This window comes from Lepidochelys kempii, chromosome 10, assembly GCF_965140285.1.
Source record: "Lepidochelys kempii isolate rLepKem1 chromosome 10, rLepKem1.hap1, whole genome shotgun sequence".
Lineage (NCBI taxonomy): Eukaryota > Metazoa > Chordata > Testudines > Cheloniidae > Lepidochelys > Lepidochelys kempii.
Window position 1 is genome coordinate 665376 of NC_136389.1, and position 17538 is coordinate 682913.

Here is a 17538-nt window from a genome sequence, read left to right on the forward strand (position 1 = left end):
ACATCTGTAAAACTAACTCATTATCCTCCTTCAAAACTCTCCTTTGCCATGATACCTACAAAAACACGTCCTACACCAGCAGATTAATTATTATCTATCATGCTGACCAGTATTGTCTCACTATTTCTGTGCGCACCCTGTCTGTATGCATATGTCAAGTCGTGTCTTATCATAGAATAGAATCATAGAATATCAGGGTTGGAAGGGACCTCAGGAGGTCATCTAGTCCAACCCCCTGCTCAAAGCAGGACCAATCCCCAATTAAATCATCCCAGCCAGGGCTTTGTCAAGCGTGACCTTAAAAATGTCTAAGGAAGGAGATTCTACCACCTCCCTAGGTAACGCATTCCAGTGTTTCACCACCCTCCTAGTGAAAAAGTTTTTCCTAATATCCAACCTAAACTTCCCCCACTGCAACTTGAGACCATTACTCCTTGTCCTGTCCTCTTCTACCACTGAGAATAGTCTAGAACCATCCTCTCTGGAACCACCTCTCAGGTAGTTGAAAACAGCTATCAAATCCCCCCTCATTCTTCTCTTCTGCAGACTAAACAATCCCAGTTCCCTCAGCCTCTCCTCATAAGTCATGTGTTCCAGACCCCTAATCATTTTTGTTGCCCTTCGCTGGACTCTCTCCAATTTATCCACATCCTTCTTGTAGTGTGGGGCCCAAAACTGGACACAGTACTCCAGATGAGGCCTCACCAATGTCGAATAGAGGGGAACGATCACGTCCCTCGATCTGCTGGCTATGCCCCTACTTATACATTCCAAAATGCCATTGGCCTTCTTGGCAACAAGGGCACACTGCTGACTCATATCCAGCTTCTCATCCACTGTCACCCCTAGGTCCTTTTCCGCAGAACTGCTGCCTAGCCATTAGGTCCCTAGTCTGTAGCGGTGCATTGGGTTCTTCCGTCCTAAGTGCAGGACCCTGCACTTATCCTTATTGAACCTCATCAGATTTCTTTTGGCCCAATCCTCCAATTTGTCTAGGTCCCTCTGTATCCTGTCCCTGCCCTCCAGCATATCTACCACTCCTCCCAGTTTAGTATCATCCGCAAATTTGCTGAGAGTGCAATCCACACCATTCTCCAGATCATTTATGAAGATATTGAACAAAACCGGCCCCAGGACCGACCCCAGGGCACTCCACTTGACACCGGCTGCCAACTAGACATGGAGCCATTGATCACTACCCGTTGAGCCCGACAATCTAGTCAACTTTCTACCCACCTTATAGTGCATTCATCCAGCCCATACTTCTTTAACTTGCTGACAAGAATACTGTGGGAGACCGTGTCAAAAGCTTTGCTAAAATCAAGAAACAATACATCCACTGCTTTCCCTTCATCCACAGAACCAGTAATCTCATCATAGAAGGCGATTAGATTAGTCAGGCATGGAAGATGAATCCATGCTGACTGTTCCTGATCACTTTCCTCTCATGTAAGTGCTTCAGGATTGATTCTTTGAGGACCTGCTCCATGATTTTTCTGGGGACTGAGGTGAGGCTGACTGGCCTGTAGTTCCCAGGATCCTCCTCCTTCCCTTTTTTAAAGATTGGCACCACATTAGCCTTTTTCCAGTCATCCGGGACTTCCCCCGTTCGCCACGAGTTTTCAAAGATAATGGCCAATGGCTCTGCAATCACAGCCGCCAATTCCTTTAGCACTCTTGGATGCAACTCGTCCGGCCCCATGGACTTGTGCACGTCCAGCTTTTCTAAATAGTCCCTAACCACCTCTTTCTCCACAGAGGGTAACAGGGAAGGTTCCAGAACAATCAGGAATCTTCTGGAGACAATTAAGACAGGCTGATTAGAACACCTGCAGCCAATCAAGAAGCTGCTAGAATCAATTAAGGCAGGCTAATCAGGAGCTCACTTCAGTTTGTGGTGTGCGTGTGAGGAGCTGGAAGCAAGAGGCACTAGGAGCTGAGAGTGAGAACACGGACTGTTGGAGGACTGAGGTGTACAAGCATTATCTGACACAGGAAGAAGGTCCTATGGTGAGGATAAAGAAGGTGTTGGGAGGAGGCCATGGGGAAGTAGCCCAGGGAGTTGTAGCTGTCTCACAGCTTTTCCAGGAAGCACTCTAGACAGCTGCGTTCCACAGGGCCCTGGGCTGGAACCCGGAGTAGAGGGCGGGCCCGGGTTCCCCCCAAATCCTCCCAGACACAGGAGGAGTCGACTTGGACTGTGAATTTAGAAAAACGGCCAAGGTGAGGGCTGCCGTGAAGCTCCAAGACGAGCAAATCCGCCAATAAGCGCAAGACCCACCAAGGTAGCGCAGGAACTTTGTCACAACTGGTGTCAGCAGTGGGATCTGGTGTCCGCAACGCGGCAGAAGGAGGGTGTTTGGAAGGAAAAAAAAAAAGGGAAGAGGGTCTATTTTTATTTTTTTCACCACAGTGGAGGAGGTAGTGCGGGCACTGATACAAGCCATGGCTGCGCAGCAGGAGGCTACTCGTGTCCAGGCAGCTGCCCAACAGGAGGCAGTGTGGCTCCAGCCAGAGACTAATCGCCTGCTGATGGACCAGGCTGCTCAAGACCTGGCTACGTTGCGGGAACTGATAAACCAGGTAAAGGCCCTTACAGAGCTGAACCGCGGCCATGATGGGATGCAGATCACGCGGGCCAGCAATTGGCTGCAGAAAATGACGCAGGAGGATGATGTAGAGGCGTACCTCCTGGCCCTTGAGAGGGACAGCCCTGCGGGAGGCTTGGCCCCGAGATCAGTGGTCTGGCATCCTTGCCCCATTCCTATGTGGGGAGGCCCAGAAGGCCTACTATGAGTTGCCTGAAGAGGCTGCGGCAGACTTACCCCCAGCTGAAAGCAGAGATCCTGGCCAGATCTGGGGTAACGACCACAGTGCGGGCCCAGCGATATCATGAGTGGAGGTACCAGGAAAACAAAACCCCGCGGTCCTGATTATATGACCTCATCCATCTTGCACGAAAGTGGTTATGAACTGAGTCCCGGAGTCCGGAGGAGATACTAGAGGTTCTGGTAATCGACTGGTACATGAGAGGACTACCGCCAGACCTTTGCACCTGGGTAAGCCAGAACGAACCCTCCCCCTACGACGAGGTTGTCGCGCTGGTAGACGGGCGAAGGACGGCGAGGGAGCTGACCCGACTGGTTAAGGAAGAAGCACCCCGGGTTAAACTAGCAGCATCAAGCCCTAACGCTCGGGTGACTGGGCCACCAGGAGAACCCAGGTGGAAAAAGAGAGGGGCTGAAGGCCCACCAGTAGCCACAAAGAGTCGGAGCACTGAGGGGGAAGAGGATCATGATGTTAGACTGCCCAAACCAAGAGACCGGGGAACGCCTAGGGCTCCATACAGATGTTACGCTTGCGGGGAGTGGGGACACATAGCTGCACAGCGTCCCAATGCTGAGGAGCCTATGCAGTGTAACCTGGGGAACTGGGCAGACCCATGCTCCCTAATCCCCCTTGTGGGGATCTCACTAACCCCACATATGTACACTAGACCAGTGAAGCTACATGAGGTAGAGACCACAGCACTGATTGATTCAGGGAGTGCTATCACGCTTGTCTCGGGGAAGCTCATGAAGCATAGTCAGCTGCTGTGGGCTAAGCGTACGGAGATAACATGCATCCATGGGACAGTTGGTTATTACCCTACCATCCCAGTAAAAATCGAGATTCAGGGGAACACTACTGAGGTAGCAGCAGGTGTAGTCCCTAAACTCCATACCCAGTGCTCATAGGGAGGGACTTCCCAGGGTTTGGAGACTTACTCCTGATAGGGGAATTGGAGAAAGGGGGAAACCCTGAAAGTAGTGAGGCATCCACAGTAGACTGTCAACCCCCAACCTTCTCTGAAATATCCCCAGATTTGTTCTCCACTCCCAGACAGCGTAGAAAGACAAAAAGGGAAAGAAGGGCAGCTAAGGCCTTGGGAACCTGAATACTGGCCCAAAGCCAGAGGGTTGCTCTCGTAGGTAGGCGGACCCGAGCAGCTGAAAAGAAGTGCGGAGGTACTGAGAGTCCTGCCCGGAGTGTCAGCTGCACAGTCCCCATCCCCACTTGAGGGCGCCTTTAGTACCCCTTCCCATCATAGAGGTCCCCTTCGAGCGAATAGCCATGGATCTAGTGGGACCCCTGGAGAAGACAGCCCGGGGCCACCAATATATGCTTGTCGTTCTGGATTATGCTACTCGCTACCCAGAAGCCATCCCCCTGCGGAACACGGCCTCTAAAACGATAGCTAAAGAGTTGGTGGGGATCTTTGCCCGAGTGGGGCTACCAAAGGAGATATTAACAGACCAAGGTACCCCATTTATGTCGAAGCTAATGAAGGAACTCTGTACGCTCCCCCATATACATACCCTGAGAACTTCAGTCTATCATCCGCAGACCGATGTGCTGGTAGAAGGGTTTAACCGAACCCTCAAGGCAATGATAAAGAAAGTGGTAAGTGGAGACGGGAAGGATTGGGACACCCTACTACCCTACCTTATGTTTGCAATCCGGGAGGTACCTCAACTGGGTTTTCCCCCTTTGAATTATTATACGGACGCCACCCCCGTGGCATACTAGATATTGCAAAATAAATCTGGGAAGAGGAACCCAATGAGGGGAGAAATATAATTGACCATGTGTTGCAGATGTGAGCATGGATAGCCCGGGTCACCCCATTTGTACGGGAACATTTGGAAAAGGCGCAGGAGGCCCAGCGAACCCACTACAATCTCCAGGCAAAAATCCAACAGTTCCAACCAGGGGATCAGGTGATGGTGTTGGTACTCACGGCAGAAAGCAAGCTTTTGGCCCAATGGCAGGGGCCCTATGAGGTGGTTGAACCCGTGGGGGAAGTAACCTACAACGTGTGGCAGCCAGGACGCCGGAAACAAGAACAAATTTATCACATTAACCTCTTAAAGCCTTGGCACCAACGAGAGGCATGTGTAGTGGCCCCAGAGACCCCAGTCCAGGGAAATAATATGCAGGAGCAGATTAGGATATCCACTGATCTGACACCAAACCAGAAGAAGGAGGTAACTGAGATGATCAACCAATACCAGGACGTGTTTTCAACGAAACCAGGCCGGACCACCAAAGCATATCACCACATTATCACAGACCCTGGGGCAAAGGTAACTTTAAGGCCCTATCAGGTCCCAGCAGCAAAAAGGGAGGAGATCAAGGCAGAGGTAAAAAGGATGTTGGAGCTAGGAGTCATCAAAGAGTCCCACAGTCAGTGGTCAAGCCCAATTGTGTTGGTGCCCAAACCCGATGGCACCACTAGGTTTTGTAATGACTTTCGCTGGCTGAATGAGAGATCCAAATTCGATGCATACCCCATACCCCATATCGATGAGTTAGTTGACTGCCTGGGCAATGCCCGATTTTTGACCACCCTTGATTTAACAAAGGGATACTGGCAGATTCCCCTTGCCAAAGATGCAAAAGAAAAGACGGCATTCTCTACACCAGAGGGTCTGTTTCAATATACTGTTCTTCCTTTTGGACTGCATGGGGCACCTGCCACCTTCCAGCGTTTTATGGACAAGCTTCTACGGCCCCATACCAGTTATGCAGTGGCATACCTGGATGATGTGATCATTCACACCCCCGACTGGGAAACCCACTTAGGAAAGGTGGAAGCAGTTCTAGACACGCTAAGATGGGCTGGCCTCACACCCAACCCAGCCAAGTGTGCTATAGGGCTAGCCGAGGAGAAATACCTTGGCTACATTGTAGGAAGGGGCATGGTCAAGCCCCAACTAAACAAACTAGAGGCTATCCAAAATTGGCCCCGGCCGAATCGGAAAAAGCAAGTCCAGGCATTCCTGGGTATGGTGGGATACTACCGACGATTTATTCCCCATTTTGCTACCAGAGCGAGTCCCCTGACAGACCTGATAAAAGCCCGGGGTCCAGACATGGTGAAGTGGACAGATGCCGCAGAGAAAGCATTCCTGGATCTACAGACAGCCCTCTGCAGTAATCCTGTGCTTATAGCCCCAGACTTCAACAAAGAATTCATTTTACAAACAGATGCATCTGAAGTAGGATTGGGAGCTGTCCTATCGCAGATGGTCGGAGATGAAGTACACCCAATCCTCTACCTCAGCAGGAAACTCCTCCCGAGAGAGCAGAAGTATGCTGTGGTTGAAAGAGAGTGCCTAGCTGTGAAATGGGCCATGGAAACGCTACGTTATTACCTTCTGGGATGACGGTTTACCCTTGTGACTGATCATGCACCCCTCCAGTGGATGCAGCGAAATAAAGAGAAGAATGCAAGGTGACCAGATCGTTCCTGTCCTTACAACCTTTCCAATTCACCATACAACACTGGGCTGGAAGTCACCATGGCAATGCAGATGGCTTGTCATGAGTACACTGCTTGACGTCCCAAGTTGCCCAACCCTGTAGTGTTGAGCAGAGTGGGGGGATATGTGACAGGGTCGGGCCAGATGGCTACAGGAGAGTAATAGAAGGCAGATATATTAGCCCCAGGCTAAGTAGGTCCCTTTTCCCTGGGTAAGGTAACAGGGAAGGTTCCAGAACAATCAGGAACCTTCTGGAGACAGTTAAGACAGGCTGATTAGAACACCTGCAGCCAATCAAGAAGCTGCTAGAATCAATTAAGGCAGGCTAATCAGGGCACCTAGGTTTTAAAATGGAGCTCACATCAGTTTGTGGTGTGCGTGTGAGGAGCTGGAAGCAAGAGGCACTAGGAGCTGAGGGTGAGAACATGGACTGTTGGAGGACTGAGGTGTACAAGTGTTATCAGACATCAGGAGAAAGGTCCTATGGTGAAGATAAAGAAGGTGTTGGGAGGAGGCCATGGGGAAGTAGCCCAGGGAGTCTTAGCTGTCGCACAGCTGTTCCAGGAGGCACTCTAGACAGCTGCATTCCAACAGAGCCCTGGGCTGGAACCCGGAGTAGAGGGCGGGCCTGGGTTCCCCCCAAATCCTCCCAACTCCTGGTCAGACACAAGAGAAGTCGATCTGGACTGTGAATTCAGAACAACGGCCAAGCTGAGGGCTGCTGTGAAGCTCCAAGGCGAGCAAATCTGCCGAAAAGCGCAAGACCCACCAAGGTAGAGCAGGAACTTTGTCACAAATACTGTTAGTATCCTCTTGGTCACGGACTGAATAATGAGGTTTACACACTTCTCCCTCCATCCCAGAATTGTTGACCCAACAGACCTGCATATTCTTTGCTTTAAAGTATTTGAATTTGACATGTTCTCAGAATAAATTTGCAGTATTGGTACATACTGCTGACTCCCTCTTTATCTTTCTAAGATTTGGCCAGTCATGAGGATTTTCTCTGTTAGACTCATTAAGCTGTGAAGAAAACTGAAAGGTCGGAGGAGTCTTTACTTCTCCTTTTCTCCCCTTGCATTTGGGGAGGCAAATTCATGTTGCGTTTCAAGCCAATGGCAAGTGCTAATAAGCAGCCATCCCATGTAATGTTTGTTTTATTCATTGTGAACAGTAACTGTGTAGACTGAGTTAGTTATGTTTGATATAAAACAGGACTTCAATAAAATAGACATGTGAAGGGCCCTGGATAAGAGAGGAGAGAAGGGATTAGAGAAAATTGCTCCTTTTCCCTATTTGATGTTCAAAAGGAAATGTCTTAGCTTAAAGAAAGACTAATGTAAATTACACTATACCTGTTGTATCTAACCGGATGTGGTGGCTAGGGCTCAGAAGGAATTACCCAAGAGCAGCAGTGTTACTCTACAGCTCAACATTTCTTAAGCGCCAGAAATTTTGTGCTTTTTTGTGTTTGAGATCTACAGTATAATTAAAGAAAGGAGGGTTGTCCTTTCCCCCCCCACCCCCATTCCCCTGAGTCATGCTGGCATCCATCACTGGTTGACGGAGCCTCCTTCCTGCAATTCCGAGCAGCTTGCATATCAGTGATATGCTACTTTATAGGGACTGTCAAGGTTCCTCCCCCACTCTGAACTCTAGGGTACAGATGTGGGGACCTGCATGAAAAACCTCCTAAGCTTATCTTTACCAGCTTAGGTCAAAACTTCCCCAAGGTACAAAATATTACCCCCGTTATCCTTGGAATGGCCGCTACCACCACCAAACTAATACTGGTTACTGGGGAAGAGCTGTTTGGACGCGTCCTTCCCCCCAAAATACTTCCCAAAACCTTGCACCCCACTTCCTGGACAAGGTTTGGTAAAAAGCCTCACCAATTTGCATAGGTGACCACAGACCCAAACCCTTGGATCTGAGAACAATGAAAAAGCATTCAGTGTTTTACAAGAAGACTTTTAATAAAAAATAGAAGTAAATAGAAATAAAGAAATCCCCCCTGTAAAATCAGGATGGTAGATATCTTACAGGGTAATTAGATTCAAAAACATAGAGAACCCCTCTAGGCAAAACCTTAAGTTACAAAAAAGATACACAGACAGAAATAGTTATTCTATTCAGCACAATTCTTTTCTCAGCCATTTAAAGAAATCATAATCTAACACATACCTAGCTAGATTACTTACTAAAAGTTCTAAGACTCCATTCCTGTTCTGTCCCTGGCCAAGACGACTACAGACAGACACACAAACCCTTTGTTTCTCTCCCTCCTCCCAGCTTTTGAAAGTATCTTGTCTCCTCATTGGTCATTTTGGTCAGGTGCCAGCGAGGTTACCTTTAGCTTCTTAACCCTTTACAGGTGAGAGGAGCTTTCCCCTGGCCAGGAGGGATTTCAAAGGGGTTTACCCTTCCCTTTATATTTATGACACGCCCCCCAAATCTCAGCTAGGGTGAAACACTGGCTGGGATTTCTTCCTGGAGCTCTAGGAAAACAGAGTTAATAAGACACATGCATCTCTAAATATACTACCAAGTACATAAAGACTAACAATATTTTCCACATCTCAAGGACGATTTTAACCAGTTGATTCTGGGAAACTTCCACGGGAGAGTGCATCAGCCACTTTGTTAGAAGCTCCTGAGATGTGTTGGATGTCGAAATCAAAATCTTGGAGAGCTAAACTCCACCGAAGAAGTTTTCTGTTAGTTTCTTTGACGGTGTGAAGCCACTTTAGTGCAGCATGGTCGGTTTGCAGGTGGAAACGCCGTCCCCAAACATATGGGCGTAGCTTTTCCAGAGCGTAGACAATGGCATAACATTCTTTTTCAGTGACTGACCAGTTGCTTTCCCTCTCAGACAGTTTTTTGCTGAGAAACACTACAGGGTGGAATTCTTGATCAGGTCCTTTCTGCATTAAAACTGCTCCCACACCACGCTCGGATGCATCTGTGGTTACTAGGAACGGTTTGTCAAAGTCTGGGGCCCTTAGTACAGGGTCAGACATGAGTGTCGCTTTAAGCTTGTTAAAGGCCTTCTGACACTTTCCGGTCCACTGAACAGCATTTGGCTGTTTCTTTTTGGTTAGGTCTGTCAGTGGGGCAGCGATTTGGCTGTAGTGCGGTACAAATCGTCTGTAATAACCGGCCAAGCCTAAGAAGGATTGAACCTGTTTCTTTGACTTTGGGACAGGCCACTTTTGGATAGCATCCACTTTGGCCTGTAGGGGGCTGATAGTTCCTTGACCCACCTGGTGTCCAAGGTAAGTCACTCTGTTTAGGCCTATTTGACACTTCTTAGCCTTAACAGTTAGTCCTGCCTCCCTTATGCGCTCAAGGACTTTTTGTAGATGTTCCAGGTGGTCTGCCCAGGAATCCGAAAATATGGCCACATCGTCAAGGTAGGCGACTGCATATTCTCCTAATCCCGCTAGGAGACCATCTACAAGTCTTTGGAAAGTGGCGGGTGCATTTCGCAGCCCGAAAGGGAGTACATTAAATTCATACAGCCCGAGATGTGTGATGAAGGCTGACCTTTCCTTGGCAGATTCATCTAGCGGTACCTGCCAGTACCCCTTGGTTAAGTCCAAGGTAGAGATGAACTGGGCCCTTCCCAGTTTCTCTAATAGTTCATCTATGCGTGGCATGGGATAGTTGTCTGGGCGAGTTACAGCATTTAGCTTACGGTAGTCCACGCAAAAACGTATTTCCCCATCTGGTTTGGGAACTAGAACCACTGGAGATGCCCATGCACTTTCAGAGGGGCGGATTACACCCATCTGTAACATATCCTGGATCTCCCGTTCTATAGCAGTTTTAGCTTGAGGAGACACCCGGTAAGGTTGGACCCTAATTGGGTGAGCATTACCTGTGTCAATGGAGTGGTATGCCCGTTCAGTTAGTCCTGGGGTGGCTGAGAACGTTGGCGCGTAGCTAGTGCACAGCTCCTGGATCTGCTGTCGCTGCATACGCCCAAGGGTCATGGAGAGGTTCACCTCTTCCACACCACCAGCACATTTCCCTTCGTAGTAGACACCTTCAGGCCACTCAGCGTCGTCTCCTCCCTGGGCTGTAAACTGACAAACCTTTAATTCTCTGGAATAAAAGGGCTTTAGAGAATTAATATGATACACCTTAGGCTTTCGGTTGGAGTTGGGGAATGCTATGAGATAATTAACAGTTCCCAGGCGCTCCTGGACCACGAATGGCCCTTCCCACGATGCTTCCATTTTATGGGCCTGGAGCGCCTTTAAGACCATGACCTGGTCTCCTACTTTGAAGGAACGCTCTCTGGCATGTTTATCATACCAGGCTTTTTGCTCTTTTTGAGCATCCTGTAAGTTTTCTCTAGCAAGGGCTAAAGAGGTTCGGAGGGTGGTTTGTAGGTTGGTTACAAAGTCCAGAATGTTAGTTCCTGGAGAAGGTGTAAATCCCTCCCATTGCTGCTTCACCAACTGCAATGGCCCCTTAACCTCACGGCCATATACAAGTTCAAATGGGGAAAACCCTAAACTGGGATGTGGTACAGCTCTGTAGGCAAAGAGCAACTGCTGCAATACTAGGTCCCAATCATTGGAGTGCTCATTTACGAATTTACGTATCATGGCCCCCAAAGTTCCATTAAACTTCTCCACCATGCCATTTGTTTGATGATGGTAAGGAGTGGCAACCAAGTGATTTACCCCATGAGCTTCCCAAAGGTTTTTCATAGTTCCTGCCAGGAAATTAGTCCCTGCATCTGTGAGGATGTCGGAGGGCCAACCTACCCTGGCAAAAATGTCTGCTAGTGCCTGGCACACACTTTTAGCCCTGGTGTTGCTTAGAGCTACTGCTTCCGGCCATCGGGTGGCAAAATCCATGAAAGTCAGTATGTACTGCTTTCCTCTGGGTGTCTTTTTCGGAAAAGGACCCAGAATATCCACAGCTACTCGCTGAAATGGAACTTCAATGATGGGGAGTGGCTGGAGAGGAGCTTTGACCTGGTCTTGGGGTTTTCCCACTCTTTGGCACACCTCACAAGACTGGACATAGGTAGAAACATCCTTGCCCATTCCCTCCCAGTGGAATGACCCCCCCAAACGGTCTTTGGTCCTGTTCACCCCAGCATGGCCACTAGGGTGATCATGGGCTAAGCTCAAGAGCTTGGCCCGGTATTTAGTTGGAACTACCAACTGTCTCTGAGGATGCCAGTCTTCCTGGTGTCCCCCAGAAAGAGTTTCCTTGTATAAAAGTCCTCTTTCTACAACAAACCTGGATCGATTAGAAGAGCTGAGAGGCGGTGGGTTGCTCCGTGCCGCCGTCCAAGCTCTCTGGAGGCTTTCATCTGCTTCCTGTTCGGTCTGGAACTGTTCCCTTGATGCTGGAGACATCAGTTCCTCATGGGATTGTGGACCTAGGCTTGGTCCCTCTGGAAGCGATATAGGGGATGGAGCTGTTTCTGTTGACTGTGAACCGCTCTCCGCTGGTGCACTATGTTGGGATTCAGGCTCCGGCTGAGCCTCTTGTGTAGGGTTATCGGCTGCTGCCAGTTCAGGTTCGGTGGGGCCCTCTGGTGTTGAGGTTGCAAGTACTGGATTCAGTGCTGACACGGGGTCTGGTGTTGGTTGTTCGGCTGGTTCCGGTTCTGGGACTGGTTCCGTCTGGGTCTCTGGGACTGGATCCACTACTGTTGTTGCAGACATTGGCCTGGGGTCCAGGTCCATCACCTCTGACTGGGTCCTGATAGAAGTTTCCGGAACAGAGCTAGGCCTCACGGCTTGTTTAGCCTGGTTGCGGGTGACCATTCCCACCCTCTTGGCCTGCTTCACATGATTGGCCAAGTCTTCCCCCAACAGCATGGGGATGGGATAATCATCATAGACTGCAAAAGTCCACATTCCTGACCAGCCCTTGTACTGGACAGGCAACTTGGCTGTAGGCAAATTGAAAGAGTTGGACTTGAAGGGTTGAATCGTCACTTGGATCTCTGGGTTGATTAAATTGGGGTCCACTAAGGAAGCATGGATAGCTGACACTTGTGCTCCGGTGTCCCTCCACGCGGTGACCTTCTTCCCACCCACACTCACAGTTTCCCTCCGCTCCAAGGGTATCTGGGAGGTATCTGGGCCTGTGGACCTCTGGTGTGATTCCGGTGCAATGAACTGTAATCTGTTGGGGTTCTTGGGGCAGTTGGCCTTTACATGCCCCAGCTCGTTACACTTAAAACATCGTCCAGCTGACGGGTCACTGGGGCGAGGAGGGTTGCTGGAGAACGGGGTGGTGGGACGATAAGGGGTCTGGAGGGTTCTTTGGGAGGTAGGTGGGGCTTTGGGCGGCCCCCGGTAATAGGGTGTGGTCTGGGGTGGTCCCTTCTGGTCTCCGCTCCAACTGCGACCAGTTTTCTTCTTCTCTGCCACCTCCACCCATCTGGCTCCAATCTCTCCTGCCTCAATTACAGTTTTGGGTTTCCCATCTAGGATGTATCTTTCTATTTCCTCAGGAACACCCTCTAAGAATTGTTCCATTTGCATTAGGAAGGGCAAATTTACTGGAGATTCAACACTTGCTCCTGATATCCAGGCATCCCAATGTTTTACAATGTGGTAGGCATGTCGGGTAAATGACATGTCTGGTTTCCACCTTAGGGCTCTGAACCTCCGACGAGACTGCTCGGGTGTTATCCCCATTCTGACTCTCGCCTTGGATTTAAACAGTTCATACTTGTTCATGTGTTCTTTAGGCATTTCAGCTGCCACCTCAGCTAAGGGTCCACTGAGCTGCGGCCTCAGCTCTACCATGTATTGGTCAGTAGAGATGTTGTACCCAAGGCAGGCCCTTTCGAAGTTTTCTAAGAAGGCCTCAGTATCATCACCTGCCTTGTAGGTGGGGAACTTTCTGGGATGGGAAGTGGTACCTGGAGAAGGATTGCTAGGGTTTGTTGGTATATTCTGCTGGGCCTTTATCCTCTCCATCTCCTCCACATGCTTCCTCTCTTTTTCCTTCTCCTCCTCCACATGCTTCCTTGCCTCCATTTCCCTCTTGTGGGCAGCCTCTTGGTGTTGTTCTGCCTCCCTTTCTTGTTCCTTCTTCAGCTGCATGAGTTCTATCTGTCTTTCATGTTCCCTTTGTTTTTCCTCAGCCTGAAATTTGGCTAATTCCAGCTGTAGTCGAGCTGAGGATTTGGCCATTCTAACCTCTCTGTTTTTAACTAACTTTACACCCGAGGTTTAGAAATAAACAAACAAAACTTGGCTGTAAAATTTTGCTGTGCTGGAATAGAATACCTATTCTCTGATAGTGATTGTCAACCTACAGAAAAAGACAATTCCCTTGTCTCTGCTCTGGGCCCAAATTAAAGCAAAAACCCTCCAACTACTTGGAAACCTGCTTACCCAGCCCAAAGAAGAAAAAAAATTTCTTTTCAAACCTGTGCTCCTTGTAAAACAAAACAAAAAAAATCAAAATCCTAAAAAAAACCCTGCCACTTTTGTCTCCAGGCAAATGGGTAGAGCACACACCCCCTATTTACTTTTAGGAAGAAAAGGAAAAAAAAAAAAACCTCTGGGTTGGAAGACTGTGAATTTCCCTGCAGGAGTTAAGTACCCTGCCTCCAGGCAAAGAAAACCTGCAATTCACAAGATAATCCCCTTTTGTCTCTGCTTGGCCACAAAGCAGAGAGAAACCAAGCTGCTTTCAGTTTCAAAGCTGCCTTCTGGACTTCCTAAAAATTCCTTTTTAAAATCTGTATTTCTAGTTCAAAAAATCTCAACTGGATCTCAAAATGATTTCAGGTTAATCCCACCACTGTGCCACCATGTCAAGGTTCCTCCCCCACTCTGAACTCTAGGGTACAGATGTGGGGACCTGCATGAAAAACCTCCTAAGCTTATCTTTACCAGCTTAGGTCAAAACTTCCCCAAGGTACAAAATATTACCCCCGTTATCCTTGGAATGGCCGCTACCACCACCAAACTAATACTGGTTACTGGGGAAGAGCTGTTTGGACGCGTCCTTCCCCCCAAAATACTTCCCAAAACCTTGCACCCCACTTCCTGGACAAGGTTTGGTAAAAAGCCTCACCAATTTGCATAGGTGACCACAGACCCAAACCCTTGGATCTGAGAACAATGAAAAAGCATTCAGTGTTTTACAAGAAGACTTTTAATAAAAAATAGAAGTAAATAGAAATAAAGAAATCCCCCCTGTAAAATCAGGATGGTAGATATCTTACAGGGTAATTAGATTCAAAAACATAGAGAACCCCTCTAGGCAAAACCTTAAGTTACAAAAAAGATACACAGACAGAAATAGTTATTCTATTCAGCACAATTCTTTTCTCAGCCATTTAAAGAAATCATAATCTAACACATACCTAGCTAGATTACTTACTAAAAGTTCTAAGACTCCATTCCTGTTCTGTCCCTGGCCAAGACGACTACAGACAGACACACAAACCCTTTGTTTCTCTCCCTCCTCCCAGCTTTTGAAAGTATCTTGTCTCCTCATTGGTCATTTTGGTCAGGTGCCAGCGAGGTTACCTTTAGCTTCTTAACCCTTTACAGGTGAGAGGAGCTTTCCCCTGGCCAGGAGGGATTTCAAAGGGGTTTACCCTTCCCTTTATATTTATGACAGGGACCATTTTATTCTCAAAGCAAACTTTATCTAGAGATTCCTGGAGTTTAAGGCCAGACAGATCATTGTGATGATCTATTTTGGTGTCCTACATACCACAGGCTACCCAGTGATTCTTGCTTTGAGCCGATGATTTGTGGTTGAACTAGAGAATATTATAAAAAGACATTTATCCAATTTTGATTGAAAGTTCTACATCACAGAATATTTACCAGATCCCTCGGGAAGCTGTTCCAATTGTTAATTACCCACACTTAAAAAAAATCTGTCTTAGTTCCACTTTTAATGATGATTGAGTAGATGTATGTTCCCTCTTAGTCAATGCTGAACCATCAGTATAGCATGGTAGTACTTGGGAAGCGTTTTTAGGTTCATTGTAAGCCCAAAGTCTTGGTCACTTGTGATCAGTAAGATGGCATGGCATTTTTATAAGTGTGTTAACTCTGTTATTCTGGCCCGATTCCAACCTGAGTAATTCTGTTTTGCCTCCCTAAATTCATCCTGCAGTTGGATACCTTCTTCTTTTTCTAAACTGTTGTGTGGTGTTGCTGTGCCCTTTGCAAGCAACGTTTTGGATGAAATCTGCACTGCAGATCTGTGTATAATGTGTTTGGGAGAACTGTATACATGTAGGATAACATTTATTACAAATAATGAAAAATAGGATACACATCCTAAGGATTAACAGCTAATGGTGAAGTCTGGTCAGAAGTCAAACACAGTGTAGATTGTAAGCTCTTTGAGGCAAGGACTATCTCTTAAGCACTGTACAAACACTCAATATCACCATGGGGGTGGAGTACGGGGTATGGGACCTGTTCTTGGTTGGTCCCTAGGCACCACCATAATGAACATGATACATTTAAAAAGTAAAACAAAATCAAAGCCAAATACCCAGTCCTCCTCAAAAATTTCAACCAACCAAACAAAAACACAGACTTGTTCTGGTCTCTTTGCATGTGTGAATGCTGAACCTGAAAAACGCAGGAAAGCTAATGAAAAAGATGTTCTCAAGTATAACACTGTGAATCAGTCAATATGGTAAATGCAGTTGCAACCTGTGAAATTTTAAATCTTCTTAGTGTGAAGTGCACCTAACAATAATACTATTCTATCAGACTTACAAGCAGCTTTCGTTTTTCTTGTAGGTGTTTTGGTTTTTTTTACATGTAATAATTACATGATCTGGCAAGATTTCCAAGTGTGATGGGGCGCTTTTCATAGAAGTTTTTTTTTTTTTAAAGTTGCATTTGAGGAATAATTAGATGAAGTGGAGAAGTTAAGCATTTCTCGGTGAAACTCACCTTTAGTTAGTCTGCTGTGAAATCAAAACTGAGCATCATGGATTTAAAATCCAAAGTAATCTTAGTCTCATTTTGATTTTTGTTTAATGCTAAACCCTAAAAAATTATGAATATTGAAGATTATGGTATAGATGTCACTTTTCTTAGTGTGGTTCTACTCTGAAAAGTGAATATTACATCCTTTCTGAGTAACTTGTGATTTAAATCCATTCTGAGTCAAAGTGGAAAGATGCAATGGGCTGTTTTTACATTGTCACTTTTCAGAGTAGAACTTCACTTTTCTCTCCTTTGTAACTGACAGCTGCACAGCTGGAGATTAAGTACTCAAAATAGTGTAATATACCATATTCTTAGATGTCAAGTAAGATGTGTAAATAAAGGGCCTGTCATATTTCTTAAAGTCCTTACTAACTTTGTTTATAATCTTTTGTCCTAAATAAGGGATCCCTAGGTTTGTATTTGCCCTTGTATGTATTCTGAAACTTACTAGGAAGCTATGGTTTCTCTGACCAATCCTATGTGGTAAAGACTCCCTTGTCTTTATCTCTGTCATTATTTTGCTATTACTTTCCTTGCCTAAAAGAGGAGATGAATATTCAGCCCAGTGTCTGAGTCAGAATGATCATTAACCAAAAGGCAAAGCAGCATTTGGTTTGCTTTATATTCACAGTCCCTAGGAGAGGCACAGATACCTCCAGTACAGATCCAGTCCCTTGTTCCAGAGGCGACCTCCAGCTTGTGTTCTGGCCAGGGTCTGTTAATCTGGTTTATTATTAAAATAAAATCAGATTGTTTACAATGTTCCATTTAGGTACTACTCTGCTGGTCTGTCAACTGCCTTTGAACTCAAATAATTCCTGCCAAAGCAAATGCTCCAATACGCTCCTATGCTTGTAGATAATGAGCTCTGCTTCTAATGCTGCCACATGTTATTGTCCATGTGCATATCTACTGAGTGATCAGGGCTGGGACTCATTTATTTACAAAGTGGATAAAGAACACTAGCTGGTTCTAGCATATGCTTCGTTTTCTACGCTATGAACAACTTCGCTTTATCCGTTAGCCAGGTCTTGGAACAGCATTTTCCTCCCTTTCTCCTCAGCTGAAAGCAAAATAAATAGCTACATCTCTGATATGGCGTTAGTTGAAACGGTGTTCTACACCTTAAAGAAAGAGACAATTTATCATTGTTTCAGAAAGATCATCCACAATAATTTTTGGTAAGCTGCAACTTTCTACCAAACTGATGTAGTTTAAAAAATATAGATATAAAAAACCCAACTGGGCTGGAAACTGGTTATAGTTTG

At 46.9% G+C, this 17538-nt stretch overlaps 1 protein-coding gene across 5 annotated transcripts in view; it reads left to right on the top strand.

Annotated features, from left to right (window-relative positions):
- The window catches only part of NSMCE1 (NSE1 component of SMC5/6 complex), a 44495-nt gene that overhangs the window by 18100 nt on the left and 8857 nt on the right, over window positions 1–17538 (top strand). The window lies entirely within an intron of this gene.